Genomic DNA, 25,880 nt, shown 5'->3' on the forward strand with positions numbered 1-25,880 from the left:
TAACACTTTAGTGCCTGACTGCTGTTCTTCACTGACTTGACTCAGTCACTCGTAGCTTTATTGGTCTGAACCAGCTCCTTGTTCCCAGGTTGCAGACCTGCCTATCGTTCCAATAATCCTGTTTCACTTGAATGAAGGGAGTATGTCTTAATTGTAAAGCTTCTGGTTCTCACACTGTATACTCTGAGGTCCAAATGACTGTCTTTTAATGTATAACCTGATGTCTCAACCCCCAGTGAGAAGAGTCCATTCTTTGGTATTCACCAACGTGGGAGGCTTCACCGGAACAGGCTTTTGCTTTGGGCTCTGCTGTTTGTTTGCAGAACACCCAAGAGCGAGCAAACATGCTCTCTTCACAGCAGTACCTTAGGGTTTTGCCATTGTAAATGGGTCTAATGTGATATGACAAGACCAGAGAAATTGGATGTAAATTTACATTTTTGAATATGCTTGTTGTTTCACATGATACATTTAGGGTATGCAGCTCCTTTTGTAGTTTTTATTTTTACTATTTAAGTTTGGAAATGATGCCAAATTTTTGTATTTCTTTAATCAATGTGTTCTCTTTGGTGATATATATTGCATTATATATTGATGTGTGTATCAATATATACTGATATGTATTACACTTACACATACAAACACGTAAATAAGAGGGGTGAAAACCGTAGCCTTTGCATTCTCTATAGCCTCTACAGAGAGATCCTAAGCAGCGAAATCTTGGTGTTGTGATGTACAGAAATGGAGAAGAGTATTAAACCATATTTAAGAATACACTTTGTGTGCTTGAGATTCTTTAGGACTGTTCCTTGTCAGGGCCTGCACCATGGAGACAATATAAGCTCTCCAAGGCATGTGTTAAGTTTAGTAATGGCTAATAACTTTTCAGCCTTAAATTTTAGTTGTCTTTGTTACATTTGCCTATGGAAGGGTATATGCAAAGGAGGCCTGAGGACATGGTCCCAAAATTACCATGAGAGGAATAAAGTTCAAGTTGTTGGGGTGAAACTAATTTGTAGCTTCCCTTATTCTACATGCCCACCGAAGGGAAATCTTGCGCTTTTTAAAAAGCTGTTTCAAGTATGTTATGCCATGCAACTCAACATTTCATGGAGGTACATGTTGTGCCCATTTTACAAGTGATGAAACAGGCCAAAAGACATTAGACAACAGCCCTATAGTGGTGAAGCCAAATCTTACCCCAGGCCTAATCCCACATTTGATTCTCTTTCTACATCTCATCACCTTTGGATGGTCCAGATGGAAGAGCAGAAACGAAGCCTCCTTGATCTTGTATACCTGGTACTGTGTAGGAGAGTAATAAATAACTTCATCCAAGAGCAAGCCTTCCAGGTTGTGTCAAGAGAAGATAATTTTGTTTTTCCCAAAGATTTAGATTCTTAAGAGCTCCTAGTTGGTGGTTTAGAAAGCCTACTTAAAAAGTCAAGGTGTGATCCGTGATTTGCTTTCTCCAGATTTAAGAAAACGTATTTAACAAAAGTGTCCAGTAATGGTACTTTTTAGCATACTTTTGCCCATTTTCCAGCAGATTTAGAGGATAGCTTTGATGAAACCCAGTCACCCTCTGGGAAGGGCAGACATGCCTGTGCATGGTGGAGATCTATAATTTTTCCTCCTAATGCATCCCTAGGTGCTGCTAAAGTCAAAAGTTGGAAGGCAGCACACTGGTGCTGGGTGTGTGGGCTGTTGTGTTTGCCTGTCTGGGCCTGCAGCGCTTGCCATCTTTTGTTCTCTGGCTCTGGTTCTCATGCGACGCTCCCAGACAAGCACACTGGATTCAGGGCTGAGTGCCAAAGTGGAATTTAAGCCTCATGCCAGCTTCTCCCTTGTTGCCAATTTGAGGGCCTGCTGGGACTCCCACCTGCCAAGTCCCACCCTAGTGGGACTGTGCCTCCAGGGACATAGGAAATGACCAGCCAAGGAGTATAGAAGCACTGGATGCCAGAGTTGCTGAGCACATGGCTGGACAACAGGAACTACAAGTACATGTGAAAACATTTCATTTCCAGGATTCTTGGGTAACTAAATCCTGTCTGTGAATGTGGTTTCAGGTAAAGTTTGAAATTCGTTTGGGGAGGCTTATCCTGGGTTTCAGTTAAGAGCCCAGGTCAGAGTCAAATTTTTAGGACAAACATTTCATTCTGGCTTTGCATTAGTTGGCCTTGTGATTTTCAGGTAAGTCCCTTCTTATCCCTCAGTTTCCCTATCAGGGTAAGGAAATCTGTGAGTGAAAAGAGACTTTGCAGCTTTAAAGCCATAAGGACAGCATCATGGCGAGCAAGCAAATCTCACTTCTGACTGGGGTAGAAATCCTGCCAGTGATACTTTGGCAAATTATTTAATGTCTCTGAAAAGCAATTTCCCTACCTGTAATAATGCCTACTCCACAAGGATTGTTAAGGATTGAAGGCATGTGACATGCCTTTGCAAAGATTCAGACGGGAGCTGCTCTGATCCTCAGTGCCACCACTACCAACCTTGGTCCTCTGGAAGTAACTAGGGTGAGTTTGCACTGGCAGCCGCCAGATGGTGCTAGAGTTAAGGATACTGGCTGTGGGATAAATTTGTTGCATCTGGTGGGGAGATTTTTGATGAGCATTATTAAATCTTGACAAGCTGAGACAGCTTGATTGCCCTTAAAATATCGAGAAATAGGGCAAACTACTAAAGGATGTAGGGATGAGTGAACACCAAGGAGAACTCAAGAGTCTCCATCTGGGCTTTGAGCTACCAATCTAAAATAACTACAATCCCCAACATTGGTTAAATAGTTAACACTAATGCTATGTCACATCATCGTGTTATTTAATCCTTAGAAAAGCAATGAGGTGGATATTTTATATCTGCACATTCAAGTTCATAAGCTACTACGTGGAAAAATTTGGGACTCAAGTCTAATTGGTTACAAAGCCAATGTAACTGCAGGTCATTCATGACTCAAGAAGGGAATACAAAGGGACAGGACCATTGCTAGTACTGCTAAGAAGATTTGTGGGTTCACCTCACCAACCCTTGTGCTTTCAGAGACCATCAACAGCTCAAATTCATTTCAAAGACACCCATCTAGCAATCCTGTCCTTCCCCCAACAGCATTTTGACTGGTCAGCCCAGCACAACTACAGTTGAGGATGGATAAAAAGAGCTCCCTTGGACTCTGTACAAGATCCCTATAATTGATCCAGCACCTTCATAGAAGAATGTACACACATAATGGAATTTCTCAGAGACTAGGTCATCTGTAGAACAACAGAATTGGAATATGGACTATAAATAAAAGTATCAATCTTAAATCTCCTGGATTTGATAACTCTACTGTGGTTATGTAAGAGAATACCCTTTTTCTTAGGAAATATATATATATTGAAGCATCAAGGGATTTTAAATAAGATGAATTCATTAAGGAAGATCTTGAAATTTCAGAAATGTAAAAGAAAAACGGATCATTTATCTTTAACAGTTTAGAGTCATCATGAACATCCATTATAGAATAGTGCGATAATGAGTGCTTAGGTTCAAACTGGTTCACAAGGTATTTAAAACAACTTTGGTTTGAATCTTCATTCAAGTTTGGTTTTCACTGAGAATGTGGGTTTGACTCAGAGGTCGTAATTTAGAAGTTCTGCTACAGGGTTTACAGCTCAGGAGAAATCCTTACGCAGTCAGCCAGTGGGGCTGGGGGACTGCCTGGGAGTTGGGCCCAGACTGGAAAGCAGAGCAGAGGCAGGGCCAAGAGAGGAGCTACTGTCACACACCACAGAGAGAAAATCACTTTGGAGTGGGGGCACCTGGTAGAGCATGTGACCCTTGATCCCAAGGTTGTGAGTTTGAGGCCCTCATTGGGTGTAATCTCTACAGAATAAAAATAAATAAAATCTTAAAAAAAAAAAAAAACACTCTGGGGTTGGTCTGGTGCTGCTAGATGGATGAGATGAGGCCATGTAAAGAACAGGGCTTCTTGGGGATCGCTTGACCCCTAGCTTAGTGAGCAACTCAGGCATGATGGGAAGGAGGCAGAGCTGTACCTGGGAGCCTAGAGCCCTTTCTCAGGACAAGAGTATCATTAGACACTCTAGTCCTTTGTCTACAGTCACACACAGCTCTTCTATTGCTCCATACTTTCACTTCTTAAGGAACCATAATTTTAGTACTTAAAGGGGACCTTGCTACTCCAATTAACGTTGCTAATCCAATCTCATTAAAGACAGAAGAAAACTGGGGGCGCCTGGGTGGCTCAGTCGGTTGAGCGTCCGACTTCGGCTCAGGTCATGATCTCGCAGTTCATGAGTTTGAGCCCTGCATCAGGCTCTGTGCTAATAGCTCAGAGCCTGGAGCCTGCTTCAGACTCTGTGTCTCCCTCTCTCTGCCCCTTCCCCGCTCACGCTCTGTCTCCTTCTGTCTCTCAAAAATTAATAAACGTAAAAAAAAAATTGTTTTTTAAAGACAGAAGGAAGCTGAAGCCGAGAGAGCAACCCAATGACCTGTTATGCTTGTGCAGCAGATTAGCAAAGCCAACATGAACACGTGACGTTACAGCTACAAATTCTTTGCTCTTAACACATGGATGGTCTTGTTATTCTTCATCACAACCCCATTCTTCCCCTTGTTAAGGATGAGAAAAGGGAGGATCAGAGAGTGGCTTGATGCCAAAGACATTGGGGAGGGGGAAGGTGGCCAACATCCAGAGGGGTTATGAAAGCTGTTTTGAAGTCACTTCCCTGTGAGTCAGGGTTGGCTTGGGTGTGTAGATTAACTTGCTTCTCCAGCCCCCAGGGTTCCAAATTAGCCCCATCTAGGCTTCCCTGTCAGATTTTCAGCTCTTCCGCTCTGCTGAGAGACCCTGACTGGGCTCAGCCCCTTCTGCTCAGTTCTCCTTCCCCACATAAAGGAAACCTAGAGGGTAAATCCATTTCCCAGGGAACGCTGAAAACTAGGAAAGAAGAGTGAAAACTTCAGAGAGAGGTTCTCTGAGGAATGGCAAAGATCTTCTAAGGTAAAGGCAAAGATGCAGGGATATTCTGCTACTTGGGAGGAAGGTAGGTGGGAGACAGTTTAAGGAGGAAAAATCATGGGAGTGAGGTGGGGACACCTGCCCCATGTTACATGGCTGTCCAGAGCCAAGTACATTCTCAGCCTAGGCTCCCCAAGGGGTGGAAATGGAACAACCAGCTCATGATACAATCCCCACTGAAAAGCCTGCAGAAGAGGACTCTATCAGTAATATGGCAGGATGTCACCTAGGGAAGAGGAAGTAAAGTTCCTCTAGATGAAGTTGCATTCCCTCCCGTGCTCAGCACTAGAGGCCCTCCCTTGCACCTGTGTCAAAATCTGATTACGAAGAGATGTAGCACCGAAGGGGCTCTGACTCTCCCTGGGGAACTGAGCAAAGGGCCTTAGAAACCCAGTCTCCTTAGCTTTCAATTTCCACAGACAGAGCCCACTGCCTCCTCTATTCCTTAAATGACACTTAGATTAACCCTGATATAAATCTTCCGTTCAAGCATTTACAGACATTTCTTGTGTGCTGCGCCTGTGCTAGATGCTGGAACACGGTGAACAACACAGGCACTATCCCTCCCCTTCAGCAGCAGAGGCAATTAGCAAGGAATGACAGAGGAAGGAGTGTTAGAATATAAGGGTGGCTCCCACATCATCTGGGAGTGCCTGACCCACCTGGGAAGCAGCAGGGCAGCTTGGACACATGAGAAGTGAGTTTGGAGAGGCAGATGAGTTGGTCCTGTCTTGATCCAAAGGCCAGGATGCCACTTAGATTTCAGGACACTGATTTTTTTCATCTTGCTATCACTTTTTTTTGTGGTCTATTTATTGAGGTATAATTTATATACTATTAAAATTTGTCCACTGTAAATATAGTTTAATGGCTCTCTGGAATAAATCTGTACAGTTATGCAAACAACATAATCCAGTGTCCATCACCCCCAAAAGGTCTTCTGTGCCCTTCTGCAGTCAATCCTGGTCCCACTCCCAGCCTTAGCCAACGACTGATCAGCTTTGTCTCTCCAGTTTGCCCTTTCCTAGAAACTCTGTATTACTGGACTAATATAATACGTAGTCTTTTTTTTTAGTTGTACTTTTTTTCTAGTTTATTTTATTTGAGAGCGCGCACACGAGTGTGGAAGGGGCAGAGAGAGAGAATCCCAAGCAGGTTCCTCACTCTCAGTGCAGAGCCCAACCTCAAGACTCAATCTCATGAACCATGAGATCATGACATGAGTCAAAACCAAGAGCTAGATGCTCAACCAACTTAACCACCCAAGCACCCCTATGTAGCCTTTTATATGTTCATGCTTCTTTGACTTAGCTCCTTCCATTCAGATGAATTTTTTTTTTTTTAATTTTTTTTTTTCAACGTTTTTTATCAGGTGAATTTTTTAGATACATCCATGTTGTTGTATGTTTGTTCCTTTTTATTGTTGAGGAGTATGATACAATAAGAAATATGTATTAAAGGGCACCCAGATGGCTCAGTTGGTTAAGCATCTGACTTTGGCTCAGGTCGTGTGTTTGAGCCCCCACATCAGGCTCTGAGCTGACAGCTCAGAGCCTGGAGCCTACTTCAGATTCTTTGTCTCCTGCTCTCCCTGCCCCTCTCCCCCCCCCCCCCCACTCTCTCTCTCAAAAAATGGATGTTAAAAAAATTATTTTAAAAATCTATTTTTTTAAAGAATTTTTAATTATATATAATTTGGTTTCTGTCCCCAGTTCCAGGTATACATACAGTTCCTAAAACCCTTGGAATTTGCATAGTGATAAGAGTGTTGTGTATGCTAATGAGATGAATTGGTGTCTGGGTGCCCCTAGATGGCTTCAGGATGGAGCCTGGTTGGCAGAAAAGTGTGATTACAGGGTTGGAACTTTCAGTCTCAATTCAAGGGAAGGGAAAGAGGCTGGAGGGTAAGTTAATCACCAATGGTCCATGATTTAGTCAACAATGTCTACATAATGATGCTTCCCTTAAAACCCCTAAATTATGGGGTTCAGAGAGCTTCCAGGTTGGTGAACATACTGAAGCATTGGGAGGGCTCCTTGTAATTCTATATGAATCTGAGGATCAGCTTTTCCATTTCAGCAAAAAGACCACTGGAATTTTGATACAGATTGCACTGAATCTGTAGATTGGTTTGAGTAATTACCATTTTGAAGATATTAAGTCTTCCAATCAACAAATATAGTATGTCTTTCCATTTATTTAGGTCTTTAGTTTCCTTCAACTGCGTTCTGTAGTTTTCTGTGTACAAATGTTTTACTTCCTTGGTTAAATTTATGCCTAGGCATTCTTTTGAATGCTAATGTAGAATTGTTTTATTAATTTCCTTTTTGGATTGTTCATTGCTGATGTCATTCTGGTTTTTATTTGCATTTTCCTGAAGGCTAATGATGTTGAGCATCTTTTCAAGTGCTTATTGGCCATTCATATATCTCTTTTGGCAGAATGTAATCTTTCTTTTTTTTTTCCTCCAGACCTATTTATCCTATTCCAGTGTTTTCTTTTGTTTTAACTGAAATACGGTTGACAGACAATATCACATTAGCTTCAGATTTACAATACACTGATTCCAAAACTCTATAGTTGCTATGCTCACCACAAGGACAGCTACCATCTTAATCTTTCATTCTTTTAAATTTTTTAAAGTTTATTTATTTTGAGAGAGAGCGAGAGAGAGCAAGCAGAGAAGGGGCAGAGAAAGAGATAGAGAACCCCAAGCAGGCTCTTCGCTGACAGTGCCACTTGGGGCTCCAATTTACAATCATGACCTGAGCCGAAATCAAGAGTCTTATCTGACTACCCAACTGAGCCACCCAGCCCCCCCCTTAATCTTTCATTCTTAATCTCCAACTCTTAATCTCCAACTCTGAGTGGAGACAGGGAATCCCTTTGTCTCAGATACCCTTACTCCCTTCTTCCCTTTCCCTTTACTTTCAAAAAGTACTTAACAAGTAGAGGAGTAGCACAGGTCAGAAAGTTAAGACCACAGGGACTGGAACCAGATGACTATTGTCCCACCCTGCCACTTACTAACTGCATGACCTTGGGCATAATTTAACTTAACCTTGCTTAACTTCTCTTTCATTTCGTTCAAGTTTAACAGTTTATTCCATTTGTTACATAAAATAAGTGGCTACCCCAGTCAAGCATTGTGCTAGACCCTACATTACAGTCAGAAGCAAAAAACACACAACTGCCATCCCAGTGGGTTTCCAGGCCAGTGGACCACCCCAATGAATGTGAAATCCCTATTACAATTAACACCTGTTGCACAGGACTTTGACCTGGCCAGAGTCCAGAGAAAGCTTTTCAAAAAACACTGATGCTTGAACTGAGCACAAAGGAGTTAACTAGGCAAAGAAGAGAAGAGCATCCCAAACAAAGTGAGAACACTTGGGAGGTGGGACAAAGTACAGCTGAGGAGGTAGGTGAAAGAAGCTCAGTGTGGAAGTGTGGAAGAAGCTCAAAGAATGGAGACATGCGATAGAATATGAAACTGGAAGAGAGGCCAGCAAGCACAGAACAGGCTAAGCTTCAAGGCCTTGCTGAGAATTTGAAATTTTATTCCAAAGATTATGAAAAGCCATTCAGGGGTTTTAAGCAAGAAGATGAAAACTCAGATTTGTTTTTCAAACTTCAAATCTGTTTTATATGTGAGAAGAGAGCATGGGGCTGAGTCCTGAAGCACTTAATATCCAACTAGAACATTGTTCAAAACATATAAGCCAAGAGAGAGAGGGTATAAGAGATGAACAGGGGCACCTGGGTGGGTCAGTCAGTTAAACATCTGACTTCCTCTCAGGTCATGATCTTGGGGTTCATGAGTTCGAGCCCCACCTCGGGCTCTATCCTGATAGCTCACAGCCTGAAGCCTACTTCGGATTCTGTGTCTCCTTCTCTCTTTCTCTCTCTGCCCCTCCCCCCACTTGTGCTCTGTCTCTCTCTCTCAAAAATAAGTAAAAATATTTATAAAAAAGAAGAGATGGTCACATACAAGTCAAATGCCGTTGAAAATTACTGAAGGAAGAAGAGGACTAAAAAATCTACTCAAGAAACAAGAGGTCCCTGGTAACATCTGAGGAGCCCCCCAACACCACTGCTCAGCCCTCAGAGCCTGTCTGCCATTTCCAGCCCCCATGGCACCTGCCTCAGAACTTTCTCTCTGGCAGATAAGGGCAGGTCTTTCTCATTAAGCTTCTGAGGATTCCCTGGCAGCTCTCCTGGCTGGTTGCACTAGCTGTGTCATGGGGCCAGGCCAGGTCAACCATGTCTGCCCACCTCATCTAACCACCTCACCCATCTATCTGCTTGGGAGCCAGAGGTACCTACTGGGTGCCAGCATAAAGGCAACCTCTTGCCATGGCTAAGCAATACTCTGAAGTCAGACTAGTTCATATCACAACTCTACCACTTAAGATCTTGGTGAAAGATACTTAAACAGTTAGAGCTGTTTTCCAACCTGTAAAACCCTGTGATTAAATGTAACAGTGAAGGGGCTCCTGGATGGCTCAGTTGAGCCTCAGACTCTTGATTATGGCTCAGGTCATATCTCACAGTCCCTGGGATCAAGCCCCATATTTGTCAGCATAGAGTCCATGTGGGAGTCTCTCTCTCTCTCTCTCTCTCTCTCTCTCTCTCTCTTCTCCTCACCCATTCGTGCTCTTTCTCAAAAATAAATAAATAAATGTGACAAGTATGTATCAAGTACTCCACAAACAGTACTGGCTATCATAGTCTCATATTCATTCATTCATATTCATTCATCAATTATTTATGATGCTAGGCAATGGGGCTATCGTAGTCAACAAGACAGACCCATCCATGTCAATAAGGACTGCCCAATCTGGTGAAGAACCCAGTCAAATAAAAATTTGGTGCTCCGATGAGAAAGGCACAGGGCACTGGGAGAAGAATTGGGTAGTGGTGGGAATAAAAATCACACCCAACCCATTCTTGGTAGGGAGGGTTTGGTTTTCCTTTTGGCAAGATCACTTGTTATAGCATGAAGACAGCATTGGTGTTACCGACAAGAGGTTTGGTTCCTGTCCTTAAAGATAATAACTTGGTTGAGAAAGCAAGCACAGGAAAACAATTGAGAAGAAAAATGTATATAAGTATTAGGTGACCATCATACCGGCTGTCACACTGACTTTTGCAAAAATCTCAGCTTATCAGTTTCCGGGTTCCAAATATCCCCACCCTTAGAGAGGCCCAAGTAGTAACCTCACTCTCTCAAAGCAAGAAGCAACCCAGTATCCCTAGTGCTTCATAGGCTTTCTGAGGCTCAAAGCCCTTTCACCCAGAATAGAACACAAGACCTGCCCAGCAGAGGCCTGGAGTTCCTGTAAATTCTGTAGCTGGAGAGGAGGCTGCTGGAGCTCCCTGGTTTCTCTCTCAGGCCTTCCCCCTCTGCTAGGCTCAGCTATAAATAGCTAGTTGGTTTCCAGCAGGGGATCTCCCAGCCCTGCAGGAGCAAGCACCGCCTTCTCACCCAGCGCTGCCCTCGGCCTGGAGCAGAAGGGGGTGGTGGCTGGAAGGGGGAAGGAGAGGAGAGGAGGGAAGGGCAGGAACAAGCACCACAAAGAAGCTGGCCCCTGGACTACATTACCCACAATCCCAGACAATAGTTGGGAAGAGGAGGCTGCTAGGAGCCTGAAGCCTTAGAAGGGAAAACAAGGCCAGCGGAATCCTAGGCCCTGGGTGTGCAGTCCAGGCCCTGAAACCCAGTTTTTTTTCCCCAAAAGCTAACCCCTAAACCCTCAGTCCTGGACTTCAGAGATCATCTCCTCTCCATGCATCCAATTCACAGGCACTCAGCCCACCTGGAGTCAGGGAAACCAACAAAGCTCCTTATCTTTTGACCTTATTCACTGTGTGTGTGTGTGTGTGTGTGTGTGTGCGCACACATATACACACATGTGCACAACCAAAAAACTGGAAACCTGTGAGTGATCAAGTCTAGAGGCTGCTTGGTGCTAGAAGCCCCTTCCAGGGCATATTCCCTACTGAGCTTTTCTTTCCCTGCCTCACCTGAAGCAGAACAGTCAGGGTCTCACGGGTTGGTCCACCAGAATGCCTGTACGTTGATGATGTGTTGCACTTCTGGAAGAGCTGGAGGGTGGCGTTTGAGCTGCTGCTGCTGGTTTGGTCTGTGCTGAGGTCTGGTCCCTCACTCTGACCTGTGCTCATCTCCAGGCAGACAGATCAGAGTAACCATGTGATTGAACCACGTTTAAATCTCTGGAGGTGCTGTTGGAAGGGCCTGTAAGGACTTGCTGGTTCCTGCAGTGGATAAACCAGAATTGTCAGGCTGAGCAAAGGCCATTCTGGGTGGTAGGGGCACCCAGTGTGCCCTGCTCCAGACCTCATCCCCACTGCAGCTGTATACCTGCCCCAGCTCTGGCTGACCCCACACCATCCCTCTAATTTTCTCTACAGAGTCAAACTATTGATGTAGATAGAGTTCTGGGGCTCACAAACTTCCAGACCACAGGATGCACCGCACAGCGTGTTAGGGGCCCAGCCTTAAGTCAGGGACGCTTGTCCAAGGTGAAACGGCCTAAAAAACGGTGTAGTTGGCCTAAAAATGGGGTCCTTTCCCCCTCTTTCTCCTCACCCAGATATAACTCACTGAGCTAGGCACCAGGAATGCAAAGAGGAGTAAGATCAAACAGCAGTCTCAATAAATAAAAAGGTATATAATACTGTGTTAAGTGCATAACGTGCCTAGGAGTTGGGGGCCGGAAGGATTTCCAGAAGGCCGCATGTCTCAACCAGGTAAAGGATGAGTAGCAGTTGTACCTGGGAAAGGCACTCCAGGGAGGGCCGACAGCTTGAGTAAAGGCAGGAAGGCTCAAGAAACAGCAAGGAGGGCGGCAAGAACAAATAACAAACACCCACTTGCGACACGTAAGGGGAGCAGTGAGGGAGGAGCGGTAGGCCCTCACACCGTTGTTTAGGATTTGGGGCTTCAGGCCCGGGGTTGGCAACCGCGGAGGGATCTCCAGCAAGGCGTGCTGTGTTCAGAAATGGGGAAGAAGAGGGGGGCAAAAAAATGAAACCGGTGGGGCCGGTGGGAACCTCAGACCTGGGGATGGAGCAAGACACCATGCCTACATACAGACTCCTCAGTCCGCCTGTCCGCGTTTACCTCAGCCAGGCCCGGCCGCGAAGAGGCCAGGCCGCGCGTTCCCAGCGCCGCCAGCCGCCCCCTCCTTGGCAGCGGATCCCCTGGCCGCTGGCTCCCGCCCACAGCCGCCCGCGGGCCGTCTGCCAGACGCGCCGGGAAGGAAGCGCCTTGTATGGGCCTAGGACCGGGAGGAAGCGCCTTGTAGGGCCCGGGGAGGAAGCGCCATACTTGGCGAGGGGCGGGCGGGCATGGGCCGGGGGCGGGCAGTCCGCCCGGAATGGAGCGAGCTTCCGGCGCCTGTTCCGCACCACCCCCACCGCGCGCCCGGGCCTCTGGCCCCTCCCCGGCCGCGGCCCGCGCCCCCTACCCCACCCCTCCTACTCCATCCCACTCCTCGGGCCCGGGCCACAGGAATGGGGGGGCCGCAGGGGACTCTCAGGGGCCGGCGCGGCGGGGGATCCAGCCCGGCTTAGACGCCTGGCCGAGCCGAGCTGGATTCCCAGCTCCACCATGCCCTCGCTCTGTGACCTTGGGCCAAGCACCTTGTCTCTCAGATTCCTCTTCCGAGGATTGTGGGGACAAAATGAGAAGACACCAGTTAAGCAGTTCCTCGAGCGAGCCAGGCCCGCAGTGACAGTCTGTCACCCTAACAACTGAAGGGCTGGGGGCGCGGGGGGAGGGGGGGCGGTTTTCCCAGTCACCTACGGTCTGTGTCCCTTAAACCCCTCCCCCGCCAACTACTGGGGAGCCTGAATGAAAGGCTGTATGGGAGCTGACGGCTTCAGAAGAGACCGCTCCAGAAGAAAATAAGGCAACTTTAAGGTCTAGAGTTTTTCCTTCGAGTCTGTGAGGTTCACATCGAGAGGGCTCCAACCCCAGCTTCTCTTACCAACTGGTTGATGCTGGGAAGGTACTTCCCTTTCCTGAATCTTAATTTCCTCATAGGTAAAATGGAGAAAATAATTTCTGATTTGCAAGGCTGTAATGATAATCAAATGAAATGGAGCCTGTGTGTGCATAACGTACCTGACATTGAGTAAATGCTGAACTGATGTCAGTTCCTCAGTTCTTGGTGCGCTTTCCCAAATGGGAGGTGGGAGAAGATATGAAGGGATTGAGTAGTTGGCCATTCTTCTGTCCCTTCTTTGGCATCTCTGGGGCCTTATTGCCAAGATATGATACCTTTGCCAGAAGTGTGTGTGGCCCTAATGCCCCCCTTTCTCAGTTCAGCCACCACCCAAATAACCTGTCTTCCCTGCTGCTGCTCTTCTCTACCTACTCCCAGAGCACAGGTGACCTGGACAGTCTGGCAAGGGCAAAAGAACTTATAGGAAGTTGAAGTTCCCATCACAGCCAGAACCTGGTATCTAGGACACCGTACCCTCCCACAGCCTGTCACTACCACACCCACACATTTCAGCAAGAGATGGGTATCAATCTCAGAAATACATTTCCCAATCCTCCCTTGTCCCTGCCCTGCCCTCATCAGTTTTCCCTGTCCTGGAGTCCCACTTATATCTAACCTGAATCTTCCTGCCTCTCAGTCGAAGTCCCATCCTGCTGAGCTGCAACCCTAAGAGGTTCCAGGCAAGTTTGTGGACATAAACAATAGATGTGTGTCACCCACGGCCTTGTTTCCTTTCATCCTTGTTGGGCAAGGAGGCTGTTGTTGGCATGGTAACCTTCCCTATAAAAGTTGCAGCCCTCAAGGATGTTTTTCAATTCCAGCAGGGACATAGCTCCTTCCCTGCACTGTAGATCATTGGGTGACACGTAGCTGTGTCATTCTGGCCTCCTCCAGAATGGGGACATGGTGCTGGTGGCACAAAAGGAGGTTTGGTTCAGGAGAGCAGCAAAGGGCCTAAGGCACACGCTGATTGGATCTCTGAAGAACAGGTTCCTTCTGTCCTACATGTTGATCCTCTGCCACCCAGAGAAACCAGTTCTGAGGCCCAGAATATGTAGGGGGCCTCTGGACATCTCATAGTGAATGGTAAACACACATCTTCACTAAAATCAGGCACCCAACAAATGGCATGAGGCCCAGTGCTTAATTCTGTAGAATAAGCTGATAAACCAGAAAGCCTCCAGAATCCAGTGATTTCCTTTCTCCTCAGTCCCTCTGTGGAATAAATGAATATTTATTAACCATTTCCTGTGTTGCAGTTTCACATACATTATTTCAACTAATTCTTCCCACAGTCCCTATGAGAGAGGTATTAGGACATTTTACAAATGGAAAAAACTAAAAACAAAGATCTTATACAACTTGACCAAAAATCACATGGCCATGGAGTGGTGGCATCAGGACTTGAACCCTGGTCTTCAGATTCCCAATCTCGCACTTTTTACTAGGTTTTGTGTTCCTTTGTATTTACTATCCTGCTACTGAGAAATCCTTCCCCCAGGAACCCAAGGCACTGCCCTTCTATGAGGTCCACAGGAACAAAATGGGCATTAGCATCAATCTCCATGGCCACGAGGTCCTGTGTGGCTCTGTGTGGCATTGCAGCAGCAGCAGCAACAGCAGCAGCCTCAAACTTGAGGCTTCCCCCTGCCAGCTGCCTTGTCTCGTCATGGAGTTTCCCCGGCAGAGGGCAAGCTGAGGGAAAGTGGTTCCCAGCTGCCAGCTTCGTCTAGGCAAAATTGCATTACAGCCAGCCCCGGCTTCCCTCAGTCCCTCCAGAGTGAGCACATTCAGCTCCCCCGCAAAAAGGAGGGGGAGAGAGACACACAGAAAAAAAGGAAACTTCCATTTTTTTCCCCGGCTGGGAAGCACTTGGCTTCAAGCTGTCAGTCATTTTGTAGGTGGGGAAGATTAATACTGATCCTCTCGAGATTATGGAAGACTCTAAAATGAACCCTTGGGCAAGAGCTTTGCCCAGGAGAGACATTAGTAGGAAAGCCTGGATTTGACTGTGGTGGGAGAGAAGAGGAGGCAGGTCTCAGGAGGGAGAGAGAATCCTGGATCTCCTCATGGTCTCCTCATGTACTACTTCATAGGTATCATTTTTCTTTCTGCAAGTCTTCTGTCCAAAAAAATGAGAAGAGTACTGGCAACTGGAACAGGGTGAGGAAGAAAGCAGTAGGAGGAGGGTACTACCAGGTAATGACCTCGAGCAAAACATAGGAAGTATTTTTATTAATGTTTATTTTATTTATTGTTGAAATAGCATGACTGAGGGAGGAGCAGAGAGAGGGGGGTGGGACAGAGAATCCCAAACAGGTTCCACACTGTCAGCATAGAGTTGACGTGGGGCTCGAACCCATGTACCATGAGATCATGACATGAACTGAAATCCAGAGTCGGATGCTTAACTGACTGAGCCACCCAGGTGCCCCAACATAGGAAGTATTAATAGTGTTAATAGTTAATATTTATTTATAGTGTGCTGACCATGCCTTATTTATTATCTGAATCCCTTCCCTCAAGTAGATCCCACCGTTATCCCTGTTTTGGAGATAAGGAAACTGAGGTTTATGGGCTCCTCAATAAAAATAGCTCCCAATTAATGAGAGTGGATCAAGCACTCTGTAGACATTATCTTATATAATCTTCACCACAAACCAATGAGATGAAACCATTGTGGCCATTTTCTACAGGTGAAAACTGAGGATCAGAGAAGTAGGGATCTTGTCTGTGATCACTAAGTGATATAAGTGGCAGAGTAAAGGATTACAATTTGATGTGTGACTCTAGAGCATGTGGGCTTGACTACTTGGCCTTGCTGACACCAAGGCTTCTCCACATCTTCCAGGGCTCCTTCTCACATAGGCTGAAACCACAAAAATCTGCCCACACCTACATTTCTGTAGTGCTGGCCACACAGGCAAAAACCTGGCCAAGAATGTTCACTTGCTTTAGTTCAGACTTGCCACCAGAGTATTTCTAGGGTCTAGACAGATGGGCCAGGGTAACATGGGCCCTGTGTCATAGGGCTCTCATTACATTCAATCCAGATTCCCAAGGCAAGAAGGAACCTTGAGAGGGCTTCTCTACCTTCCCCACACCTTGACATTTCCGGAAGAGATGCAAAAACATAAATTGAACAGCCCTCAGGAGGGCTCCTTAATGCCCAAGGGAGGTACTTTTTGGAGAAGAGTCTGGAGAACCCAGCGATCAATCAGGGAGACCACAGAGTGGCAGCCTCTCCAGCTAGGCGGGCTCCCTGGGCCCTCTCCCAAAGGCTCCTCTGCCTTGTTACAGGAGCCAACTCCACCACTCCCACCCATGCTGCAGGGCTGTGGGGGTGGGAAACACTTGAAATCCTGAGTCAGAGAAAAGGTTCCACTTCACTTTCCCTGGAATGTCAAGGATGCAGCAGTCAGTCTATCTAGAGAGGAAGGGGAACTGGAAAGTGAGAAAGTATAGTACTCATTTCCTTCCCTATCATCTCTTTTATGTTTAAAATTTTTTTATGTATTTTTTATTCCATTTGTCTTTTTTATGCATGTTCACTGCAGAAAATACACATGAAGATAATAAGACTTATTAGTATGAATGTTCCTCCATTTTTTTCTCTCCTCATGCCCATCCAGGAAATGTTTTACAGTTTAGAATCCTATCCCACTTTCTAGTTTAAAGTTGGATCTTGGGCACCTGGGTGGCTCAGTCGGTTAAGCGTCCGACTTCAGCTCAGGTCATGATCTCACAGTTTGTGGGTTCAAGTCCCACATCAGGCTCTGTACTAACAACTCAGAGCCTGGAGCCTGCTTCTGTTTCTGTGTCTCCCTCTCTCTTTGCCCCTCCCCCACTCATGCTCTGTCTCTCTCACTCAAAAATAATGAACATTAAAAAAAAAATTTTGTAAATAAATAGAGTTTGGTCTTTGCCAGACCAATTCCTGGATCTTTTAAACTGTAGAATCGTAAATGCTAGGGAAGGGAAGGGGGTCATTATTACTGGTTAGAAACAGAGAATGAGATGTAGAGCCTGAGAGGCTGGGAGAAGGAAAAATTGGGGCAGAGAGGCTAAATTGATTTGTATAATAAAGAACAAGGTGGGGCACCTGGGTGGCTCAGTCATTTGAGTATCTGACTCTTGAGGTTAGCTCAGGTCATAATCTCAAGATGGTGGGATTGAGGCCTGTCTGGCTTGATGCTGAGCATGAAAGTTGCTTGGGATTCTCTCTCTCCCTCTTTCTCTGCTCCTCCCCATCTCATGCACAAGCATGCCTATGCTCTCTCGCTCTCTCTCAAAATAAATAAACTTAAAAAAAAAAAAGAACAAGGGAGGGAAGGAGACAAAGAGATGGGTTGCAAAAGGAACACTAGGAGGAATTTTATCAAGGGTCACTGTGGGGAATTAAATGGATCCCCTGTAATTCCTCAAGTAGAGATTGAAATACCATTTTTATTCCCTGGCTCCAGGACTATAATTCTTTTTTTTTAATGTTGTATTTATTTTTGAGAGAGAGACAGAGACAGAGTACGAGTAGGGGAGGGGTAGAGAGAGGGAGACACAGAATCCCAAGCAGGCTCCAGGCTCCAAGCCGTCACCCCAGAGCTTGATGCAGTGCTCAAACCCATGAACCGAGAGATCATGACCTGAGCCGAAGTCAGACCCTCAACCAACCAGCCACTCAGGCGTCCCCAGGATTATAATTCTTTATTTGTAACTCCACCTAGAGACTTGACCATGTAGGGACCCAGAAATTACTAAGATTCCATACAGGAAATTATAAAATATCATTATTTGATAAAAGAAAGAGAACAGGCAAGTATTTATCCTGGCCTTTTTTTTTTTAACAGCTATGTTTTTGTTTTTTTTTTTTTAATTAATAAAATTCTAGGGGCGCCTGGGAGGCTCAGTCGGTTGGGCGTTCGACTTTGGCTCAGGTTGTGATCTCACGGTTCGTTGGTTTGGGCTCTGAGCTGACAGCTCAAGGCCTGGAGCCTGCTTCTGATTCTGTGTCTCCCTCCCCTCAGCTCCTCCCCTGCTCACACTCTGTCTCTCTTTCTCAAAATAAATAAAAATTAAAAAAATTTTTTTTAATTAATAAAATTCTACCCCCAATGCGAGGCTCAAACTCATAACCCCGAGACCAAGAGTTGTATGGTCTACTGACTGAACTAGCCAAGGAACCCTTAACAACTTGATTTAGTCTAAAGTCTTTATTGTCAAATTTTGGCTAATAAGTGCAAATGGAATGACAGAATAATAAAATCACCATTTTGTAACCTCTGTGAGATAAGGATTTAGACAAGGATCATCAATCATCAGGGATTCTATTGGGTCAAAGACTGAAGGAACTTTATAATACCAATCATACTTAAGCCCACCAATTAATTTTAACATCACAAAAAGAGACCACCCAAGAGAACTAAAAACACATTCACATAGAAATCTGTACATAATGTTCATAGCATTAGCATTATGTAATAGGCAAAACTGGAAACAATCCAAATGTCCATCCACTGATGAATCGATAAACAAAAATGTGGCATATTCATACAATGGAATATTATTCAGCCAAAATCAGATATGAAGTATTGATGAATAGTGTAACAGGAATGAACCTTAAAAACATTATGCTAAGTGGGGCACCTGGGTAGCTCAGTTAAGTGTCCAACTCTTGATTTTGGCTCAGGTCATGATCTCATGGTTCATGGGACTGAGCCCCGCATTGGGAGCCTGCTTGGCATTCACTCTCTCCCTCTCTCTCTCTGCCCCTCCTCTGCTCATGTGCTCTCTCTATCTCTCTCTCTCTCAAAAATAAATAAATGAACTTAAATATATATATATATATATATATATATATATATATACATACATATATATGTATATGTATATATATATACATATATATGTATGTGTGTGTGTGTATATATATATATATATATATACACTAAATACACTGAAGTATTTACACATGAAATTATATAATGTCCAGAATTTGCTTCAAAACAATCCAGTGTGTGCTGGTAGAGGAGGGTGGTAGAGACAAAACTAGACCATCTGTGAAATGACAGTTGTTGAACTACTTGATAGATACAGAGAGGTTTATTATACTATTCTCTCCTACTTTTGTGAATGTTTAAAAACTTAAAAAATATGAGACTTACAGGGCACCTGGCTGGCTCACTCGGTAGAGCATACAACTCTTTGGGGGTTGTGATTTCCAGCCCCATACTGGGTGTAGAGATTGCTTTAAAAAATAAAATCTTAGGGGTGCCTGGGTGGCTCAGTCAGTTGAGCGGCCGACTTCGGCTCAGGTCATGATCTCGTGGTCCGTGAGTTCGAGCCCCGCGTCGGGCTCTGTGCTGACAGCTCAGAGCCTGGAGCCTGTTTCAGATTCTGTGTCTCCTTCTCTCTGACCCTCCCCCGTTCATGCTCTGTCTCTCTCTGTCTCAAAAATAAATAAACGTTAAAAAAAATAAAAAATAAAATAAAATAAAATCTTAAAAAATATATATGAGGCTTGGATTATCCATTAAATTGGAGTATATTTAGAAAGTCTATCTTCTTTGAAGGAAAATGGGCTGAGATCGAATAGTTGAATTTGAGATGACTCCTACTTTATTAAAAGCTGAAATTAAAGAACATATGCACAATCTGAAGTGACCAGCCCAAATTATTGTAATCACTACTGTTATTATTGCAATAGCTAAATTGCAAGGGTACCAGGACCCTCCCAAGGAGCCAGGAAGTAGTATAGCCTTTCATACACCAAGAAACACAGTCATAGTAAGTTGTTGATCTTCCCTCTAACAACACCTGACTCCTTGTTGCCTCTAGGAAAAGTACAAGCTTCCAAATCTGGTCCTGACCTGCCTTTCCAGCCTTGTTTCCTCACCCTCCTCTCCTTGATTCCTGGCCGCCAGTAATTCACTGGTTTCTGAACATACTGACTCCCTTGCCTTTATTTATTTTTTTTTAATTTTTTTAAACGTTTATTTATTTTTGAGACAGAGAGAGACAGAGCATGAACGGGGGAGTGTCAGAGAGAGGGAGACACAGAATTCGAAGCAGCTCCAGGCTCTGAGCCGTCAGCCCAGAGCCCGACGCGGGGCTCGAACTCACAGACCGCGAGATCGTGACCTGAGTTGAAGTTGGATGCTTAACCGACTGAGCCACCCAGGCGCCCCGACTCCCTTGCCTTTAAATCCTTGCCTGCAAATCCTTCTGTGAACTCCCAATCTTTCTTTCACACCCTTTACACATGTCTCCTTCTCTTCGACAGAATTAGCCATTCCCTGTTCTGTACGTGCTTCTGATATATCACACTGTAAGGTATTATTTATGTTTAAATTTCCCCCACACCCAATTCTGTGCTGCCCCAGACTCTATCTTGTTTATCTCTACATGTTCAGGGTCTGACATAAAGTAGGTATTTGATAAATGTTTTTTGGACAACAGACGGGGGCTGAAGGAGCAGCATAGACTTTGGATAGCCCAGTTACCCAGACCTGCACTTGTCCCTTTATGTGCCTACTAAGTTAGGACACAACAAAGCAAACAGCCTGATCAAAGAATAACAAGATCACCTGGTTAATATCAACTCAGTAATAAGTAGAAGAAAGAAATTTAAGAGAAAGTTTCTGAGCTTAGTGGTATGCATGAATTGTATATTAGAAGTGGGAATGGGCCCCTGGGTAGCTCAGTTGATTGAGCCTCTGGCTCTTGATTTTGGCTCAGGTCATGATCCCAGGGTTGTGGGATCAAGCCCTGCATGAAGCTCCACGCTGAGGGTGGGGCCTGCTTGAGATTTTCTCCCTCTGTCTCTCTCACTCCCTCAAAAAAAAAGGGGGAAATATACCTGTCAGAATGGCTAACATTAACAACTCAAGCAACAACAGATGCTGGTGAGGATGCGGAGAAAGAGGATCTCTTTTGCATGGTTGGTGGGAATGCAAGCTGGTACAGACACTCTGGAAAACAGTATGGAGGTTCCTCAAAAAACTAAAAATAGAACTACCAGCAATTGCACTACTAAACTAAGTCTTAACTACTTAAACTTAGTCTAAACTACTAATACCCAGCAATTGCACTACTAAACATTTATTCATGGGATACAGGTGTGCTGTTTCGAAGGGACACATTCACCCTCATGTTTATAGCAGCACTATCAACAATAGCCAAAGTATGGAAAGAGCCCAAATGTCCATTGATGGATGAATGGATAAAGAAGATGTCATATATATATATATATATATATATATATATATATATATATATACACACACACACACACACACACAATGGAGTATTACTCAGCAATCAAAAAGAATGAAATCTGGCCATTTGCAACTACGTGGATGGAACTGGAGGGTATTATGCTAAGTGAAATTAGTCAGTCAGAGAAAGACAAAAATCATACAACTTCACTCATATGAGGACTCTAGGAGACAAAACAGATGAACATAAGGGAAGGGAAACAAAAATAACACAAAAACAGGGAGGGGGACAAACCAGAAGAGACTCATAAATATGGAGAACAAACTGAAGGTTACTGGAGAGGTTGTGGGAGGAGGAATGGGCTAAATGGGTAAGGGGCACTAAGGAATCTACTCCTGAAATCATTGTTGCACTAGATGCTAACTAATTTGGATGTCAATTTTAAAAAATAAAAAATAAAATCTAAAAAAGGGGGGGAAGATATGGGGGTAGAGATAATTCAATGGTGGGTTAAGATCTCAAGAGTTCTCTAAGACATAGTTGAGAGAGCTCAGAGAATTAATAAAATCACAACCCTTCCTGATTTTTAAAAAACCTACATCCCTCAAATTTAGAAGCCAGTAGCAGCTCTCTGGTATTTCCATCCTGTCAGTCCCAATAGGTGACCCACCTACAGGGAAACAGCCAACTTGTGTCCACATAGTAAAGGACCTAGAACCCTAAATCTCTAGAAAATCTTTCTTTTTTCTTTAGGACTCTTCTTTAACACCTTACAAATGAAGGGGCAGATCACTGCAGGGGGAGAGAATACTCTATCAGAGGACTTTCATGAAGACCTGTACATCACACCAGATACTAAAAAATAATTATTTTCTTAGTCTTATTTTTTTCATTTTCTTTCATAAATGGAATGACTTTCCTTTTTTCCCTTTTTTTCAAATATTTTATTTTTAAGTAATCTCTACACCCAACATGGGGCTTGAACTCACAACTCAGAAATCAAGAGATGTATGGCTCTACATACTGAACCAGCTAGGTGCCCGTCTTTTTTACATTTTTACCAGCTTTCTTAAGATGCAATTGATATGTATATATAACACTGTGAAAGTTTAAGGCATAAAATATTTTGTTTTGTTTGTTTTGTTTTTTAAGTAAGCTCTATGACCAAGATGGGGCTTGAACTCATGATCCTGAGATCAGGAGTCTCAAGTTCTATTGACTGAGCCAGTCAGGCACCCCTAGAATGATTTTCTACTGCTCAGAGGCACCTGGGTGGCTCAGTCAATTAAGAATCCAACTCTTGATTTTGGCTCAGGTCATGATCTCACAGTTCATGAGACTTAGCCCTACATCGGGCTCTGTGCTGACAGCGCGAAGCCTGCTTGGGATTCTATCTCTGCCCCTCCTCTGCTCTCTCTGTCTCTTTCTCAACAAATAAATGAACTTTAAAAAATACCTACTTATTTGAAAAATAAGGAAAAGTATAAAAATTAAATAAAAAGTTTCCATAAACCCATGAGAATTGGGGCACCTGGGTGGCTCATTTGGTCAAGCATTTGACTCTTGCTTTCAGTTCAGGTCATGATTTCACAGTTTGTTTTGAGCCTCCTCTCTGACAGCAGGGAATCTGCTTAGGGCTCTCTCTCTCCCTCTCTCTGCCTCCCCCTCTCTTGTGCTGTCTCTCTCCCTCTCTCTCAAAAATAAATAAATAAACTTACAAAGAAGTAACAACCATTAACATTTGATGTATGTGTGTGCACATGTGTATATTTTATAAAATTTAAATCATGCCATATAAAGTTTTATACATTATTTTATCACTTAAAATTATATTGTAGGCATTTTTTTCAGGTTAATAATTATTTTAGAACATGATTTATAATGATAGCCCATCAGATAACAATTTATTTCAGCCATCATCTCTTGGCCATTTATGTTGTTCCCAGTTTTTCTCCATTACCAAAAATACTGTAATTAACAGCAGTCCTGGAAGAATTGCTAGGTCAGAGGGCATGAACTTTTATAAGGCTGTTGGTGCACATTGTTGAATTGCCCTCGGGACAGCTTATACCAGTTTATCTTCCTTCCACCAGTGTGTGAGTTTCGTGGTCAAAGTGAAAAAGGTAAGACTTTCTGTATTCCTCACAATGAGTATATTTGTAATCAGGAAGAAAATTTGTTTTATTTGAAAAAGAAGAAAATACACATTTTCCCATAAGACAGTGGTACATGGGTGAATAACTTAAAAAGAACAGCTTTATGAAGCCTGACAGTTGGGTCTGAGGACGTTGAAAAAAGTGTTTCTGGATAGAATCAACATGCTTCTGAGAAGAAAATTCTAAGGACCTTGGCAGTCTCATTAGCCAAAAATGAAATCTGGCTTTGAAGAGAAAGAAATATGGTTCTGAGGAGATAATTCCGGGGAGTCATCACAAATCTGAGGGAACGAAATTCTGAAGCTGCTGAAATAGGACTGGAAGCAGTTACCACTTCAGGGTTTCTGTTTTATAGAGACTTGGGGGCAATCATAAAGTTGTGTTTACATCATTCATAGAAGATTGGGAACACTCACCAAGGTACTGCTAGCCTCATCACTGATTTGGGAAGGATTATTAAGTCAGGTGGACCTGAGAATAGTGAAGAGGTGGTTCTGAGAACACAGTTTGAGATGAACAATTGGTGTTGAGATGACTGAAAATTGGTTCTGATAAGAAAGCTGGAGGTTATTCACTGTGTCTGAGAAGCCAGTTTGAGGGAACCCAAAATTGGTTCTAAAGAGAGTCACAGGTGATTGGCAGGCTGGGATGGATTTGTTTCTCTTTCTCTCAGACCCCTGGGAGATGCTCCCAGGTAGCATTAGTAGATGTTCCACCAATTTGTTGAATAAATGAAGTACAGTTTGCTTCTCAGGAGTCTGGTTATTGGATCTGAAAAGATTCTAGGGTGAGAAGTTGGTTCTAAGGAGAAAAGAGTTTCAGAGAAGGCTAAAATCATTTTCTCTAAGCAGCGCACCCACTGTGGGTGGTTCTGTGGCAACTCGACTTCCAGGTTTGTTTGGGAAGTGAGGAGGCACTCTAACCCAGGTGGGCAGACTGATTTACCTGGGTCACAGAGATGGGACAAGACACTCCAGCAGAGACTCATTTCCATCCATTTGCCTCCTCAGATTTTTAAAGTCCCTTCCTTCAAAATGAGTCCCTAAGTGCAAGTCTTAGGAAGACCTCCACCCCCACTACCATAAGGCCTGCTCTTAGGCCTCCAGCTTGCAAATCAGCACCACAATCTTAGAGGGCTGTGTCCTCCGAGCAGAGGATCTTGTCAGAGCACAGGCCAAGGCAGGTGGCAGGAGAGAGGACCCAAGATGTATACCTATAAGGATGGAGGACAGATCTGTAGGGTAGAATTAACACTGCAAAGCCCACCTGGAGAATGGGCACTCAAAGACAGGGAAAGAAAAGATTTTTTTTTAATTTTTTTAATGTTTATTTTTGAGAGAGAGAGAGAGAGAGAGAGAGAGAGAGAGAGAGAGAGAGAGGAGGGGCAGAGAGAGAGGGAGACACAGAATCCGAAGCAGGCTCCAGGCTCCGAGCTGTAAGCATAGAGCCGGACATGGGGCTCAAACTCACAAACTCACAAACTGTGAGATCATGACCTGAGCCAAAGTCGGATGCTTAACCGACTGAGCCACCCAGGCACCCTTAAAAAAGATATTTTTTTAAATGATAGTCTTTACTTTTTTTTTCTTTTTTAAGTTTATTTACTTATTTTGAGAGTGGATTGTGAGTGTAAGCAGGGGAGGGACAGAGAGAGAGGGAGACAGAGAATCCTAAGCAGGCTCCGTGCTGTCAATGCAGAGCCTGACTTGGGGCTTGATTTCACGATGGTGAGACCTGAAGTGAAATCAAGAGTTGGTTGCTTGGGGCTCCTGGGTGGCTCAGTTGGTTAAATGTTTGGCTCAGGTCATGATCTCCGGGTTCATGAGATCATGACCTGAGCTGAAGTCTAACGCTTAACTGACTGAGCCACACAGGCATCGCAAGATAACTTTCTAAAATAAGTAAAGCCATCTCTCCTTACCCCAACCCCAACTCATACCCCAGAAGGCAACAAGTGCCAATTTATCAGAGTTGAGAACACAGAGCCTTAGCTGCCCTTTCCACTCTCAGGCTGCTCCTCAGTTCTAGGCTCCCTAGGCCCAAAGAAGAGAAAAAGAGAAGCTATAGTTACATTACCTCAGAATTGAGAAGTGGGAATTTGGTAGGATAGTGTTTTTCACAACTAGTGAGTGAGTGGGGCCTGTGTTTCAGAAAACCCACCCAGGGAAGAGCCCATAGGATATAGTAATAACATGGACAGATAACCTCAAAGGACTAGTACCCTAGGGCAGCTTCCCACACCATTTGAGCTTAGCTCCTTCCTCCTTATGAGGTAGAAATGCCTCATCGATACGTAGCCCACCCTCTACCAGGTACCTTAGAGAAGTATCACCAAGGGCTCATGTACATTTGCTAAGCTGAATAAATAGCAACAGGATACGTTGCTTAGCCCCAGACGTCTCATTACCAGAAGGTATAAATGAATGGGAGGGAGTTTGAAGTAGGGCAATA

The 25,880-nt window shown here is 44.3% G+C and overlaps 1 long non-coding RNA gene across 1 annotated transcript; it reads right to left on the minus strand.

Moving 5' to 3' along the window:
* Positions 1 to 7,206: 7,206 nt before the first annotated feature.
* LOC131514872 (uncharacterized) lies at positions 7,207 to 12,333 on the minus strand. Its single transcript, XR_009263307.1, has 3 exons — positions 12,177 to 12,333; positions 11,057 to 11,308; positions 7,207 to 7,538 (listed from the first exon to the last, which is right to left on the minus strand). It is a non-coding gene; the product is annotated as an uncharacterized LOC131514872 (long non-coding RNA).
* Between the last annotated feature and the right edge of the window lie 13,547 nt (positions 12,334 to 25,880).

The sequence above is a fragment of the Neofelis nebulosa genome, chromosome 1 (genome assembly GCF_028018385.1).
Source record: "Neofelis nebulosa isolate mNeoNeb1 chromosome 1, mNeoNeb1.pri, whole genome shotgun sequence".
Lineage (NCBI taxonomy): Eukaryota > Metazoa > Chordata > Mammalia > Carnivora > Felidae > Neofelis > Neofelis nebulosa.